A 2,774-nucleotide genomic window follows, 5' to 3' on the forward strand; every position below is an offset into this window, starting at 1 on the left:
ATCTTTATAAAACACTCTCTCATCCCCTTACACACCAACTCTTAACCCTGTATTTTTCTTTATAATCCTTATCAACACTCACTCATGTATATTTATTTGCCCTCTGGTTTGTTAACTATTTCTCCCTGTTAGAATGTAAGTTCCTAAGAACAGTGACTTTATCTCTTTTTCTCATCATGTGATTCTCTGTATTTAATGGTTATGTGTTTCATAGTAGATTCTCAGTAAACAATTATCAAAAGTACAAATAAATTGAGTCTTTTTTGCATCATATGTTAAATCTTTGAACTGCTGATGATTATATTACAGTGTATTCCCCTTAGTAAAATCAAAATCAATTAGGGTATTGGAACATAAATTTATGTTGAACCTTTATTTATTTAATTGAAAAATTGTCCAATGTAGAAGAGTTTTGCCATTTTTCAAATGAAGGTATCATTTTATTGGCACATTTTATGGAAAGCTACCTAAGCATAGCATTTAATGGATTATAATAATATTTTCATCTTGACTCAGTCATTTTGGAGAAATAGCATCTTCACATGATAATTTTCAAAGACATAAAATGACTAGAGTAGAAGAAAACTGGTGGGGCAGAGAAGTGAGGAAACGCAGAAACAAAGGGAAGTAGTCAAGGGAGACCAAATAATAACAGTTTAGTAAGTAAGCAAAGTCTAGGCCCTTTAGTTCCTTCTCAAGGGCTGTAGATAATATTCTGGGCCACAGATACTGAAACCCCCACCAGGTGGAGACATGATGATACGTAATGACCAGACTGTAGTCACGACATAAGCTGCCACAATTCCAAGAATTGGCCAAAAAAAAAACCATGGGAACAAAATGACCCTGGAACTGAAGCTTCATTGTCATTAAAACAATCAAAAGAACACTGGTCAGACCACTGAAGACCAGTTTCAAGATGACTGTGTTGTGTCTACATGTAGCTCCCCCTCTCAGCCTATGAAAGCTCTTGCCCTCTGATTATTGGGGTTGGGGACAGAGCTGGCCTTTGGACAGAAGTCCATGCCCTTCCCGCCAGTTGCCATCATCCAAAATGAAGCAAATTTTCCTTTCCACCAACCTTGCCTTTAATGACTTTTGAGTGGTGAACAGTCAGAACCCACTTTCAGTTACACAATGAACTTTTGGAATCCACAGCATCTGATAGATCATCTGAAACCATCTTAAACATTTTTTCCTTTGGAATTATGTCTCATTAAGTGGTGAGTAACATCAGATAGATTCTATATAGTAAGTCACAAAAAACACAAAGATAAGAAACTATTAAAAGTTTTTAATATTTGATTCAATTTGGAAAATTACTTCATATGCTGAATGTATAATTAACTCTAATAACTCTAACAGCTTCCCTGGTGGCTCAGATGGTAAAGCATCTGCCTGCAATGCGGGAGACACGGGTTCAATGCCTGGGTAGGGAAGATCCCCTGGAGAAGGAAATGGCAATCCACCCCAGCACTCTTGCCTGGAAAATCCCATGGATGGAGGAGCCTGATAAGTTACAGTCCATGGGATTGCAAACACCCATATTGAATGTAAATATAACCTATATTCAGTAAACTAGTATGAAATATAATTATCACTTGATTTTTGCCTTCCAGTGATCTGTAATAATGCTACACAATGGTATTTGTTCCTTTGCCTTCTCTATCTCTATGCAATTAGAAGCATTCAGCATCTCAAGGTTTATAAGACTGTGCTTTAATGCCTTAAGGCAGTCATGCTGATTCTAGTGGGACAAGCATAATTTTATGTCACCAGTGTGTATTGATGGGGTACTAGTGACATTCCCTCTAGCTCTAAAGTCTATGCGACGAGGAATGTTTCTCTTGCTAGAATCATTTTGTTATTATTATTTTAAATATTTTTAAAATTTTAGAGCACTCTAAAATTTTCAAAACAGTTTACAGAGGTATTACTGACAATTCCCGTATACCCATTCCATGACCCAGTTTCCCCTACTGGGACTCTCTTTACCACGTGCGAAAGGGAAACTCTGTCAGTCGTGTCCTACTCTCTGTGTTTCTCCAGGTCAGCACACTGGAGTGGATAGCCCTTCCCTTCTCCAGGGTGTCTTCCCAACCCAGAGATCGAACCCAGGCCTCCCGCATTGCAGGCAGCCTCTTCGCTGGCTGAGCCACCAGGGACCTTTGTCAAACGTGGGCATCAACATTGGCATTACTACTACTTAAACTTCAGATTTTACCTGGATTTTGCAATTTTTTCCAACCAATTTTTTTCTCTTCTAGGAGACAACTCAGGAACAACATTGAGTGGACATCTCACGGTTCCTTCATTCCTTCTTGTCTATGACAGTTTCTCAGTCTTTCCTCATTTTTCATATTCCTAAAGTTTGGGGGAATACTAACTAGATGTTTTGTAAAGTCTCCTAACTTGCATTTGTTTGAATTTTTTTTATCATCGTTAGATGAAGGTTGGGGGTTTATGTGAAGAATAAGACCCCTTTTCATCTTCTTATACAAGGAGTTACATGTAAACATGACTCGATGCTGTGATATTAACTTCAGTCACTGGCCCAAGATAGCTTTTCTATGTTGTCCAGTGTCAAGAAAATTTCTCCCTTTTCTATTTTTTTCTTTTTTGTAAGCAACTCACTAAGTCTATTTGATCCTCCAGGCTATGGAGGACTAACGTTGACCTCCTGCAGTGGAGGAGAATATACCAATAAATTATTTAGAATGCTTATGAGGGAAAAAATGATCTCTTCTCCACCACTTATTTATTTATTCAATCAT

The sequence above is a fragment of the Bison bison genome, unplaced genomic scaffold, assembly GCF_000754665.1.
Source record: "Bison bison bison isolate TAMUID 2011002044 unplaced genomic scaffold, Bison_UMD1.0 scf7180017858796, whole genome shotgun sequence".
Taxonomy (NCBI): Eukaryota; Metazoa; Chordata; class Mammalia; order Artiodactyla; family Bovidae; genus Bison; species Bison bison.